This window comes from Nannospalax galili, unplaced genomic scaffold, assembly GCF_000622305.1.
Source record: "Nannospalax galili isolate Female #2095 unplaced genomic scaffold, S.galili_v1.0 scaffold305, whole genome shotgun sequence".
In the NCBI taxonomy this organism is placed as follows: Eukaryota; Metazoa; Chordata; class Mammalia; order Rodentia; family Spalacidae; genus Nannospalax; species Nannospalax galili.
In genome coordinates, this window is record NW_008356258.1 from 2,014,662 (window position 1) to 2,015,211 (window position 550).

A 550-nucleotide genomic window follows, 5' to 3' on the forward strand; every position below is an offset into this window, starting at 1 on the left:
CTCATATTTGGGTCTTCAGTTTTGTTCCATTGGTCTATGGGTCTATTTTTGTGCCAGTACCATGTTGCTTTTATGACTTTAGCTCTGTAATACAGCTTGAAATCTGGTATAGTAATCCCCCCGGCATTGCTCTTAGTGCTCTGGGTTGTTTTGGCTATCCAAGCTCTTTTGTGCTTCCATATGAATCTTAGGATGGTTTTCCCTATTCTCTGAAGAATGTCATGGGGATTTTGATTGGCATTGCATTGAATCTATGCATGACTTTTGGTGGGATAGCCATTTTAACAACATTAATTCTTCCAATCCATGAGCATGGGAGGTCCTTCCATCTCCTGGTGTCTTCCTCAATCTCTTTCTTTAACGATTTAAAATTTTCACTGTAGAGCTCTTTAATGCCTTTGGTCAGGTTTATTCCAAGATATTTTTTTTTGCAGCTATTGTGAAGAGGAGTGTTTCCATGTGCTCTTTCTCTGATTGCTTATTATTGGTATATAGAAAGGCCACAGACTTTTTAGGTTAATTTTGTAACCTGTCATTACTGAACGTGTTA

At 38.2% G+C, this 550-nt stretch overlaps 1 protein-coding gene across 2 annotated transcripts in view; it reads left to right on the forward strand.

Annotated features, from left to right (window-relative positions):
- The window catches only part of Fam160a1 (family with sequence similarity 160 member A1), a 337,430-nt gene that overhangs the window by 217,472 nt on the left and 119,408 nt on the right, over positions 1-550 (forward strand). The window lies entirely within an intron of this gene.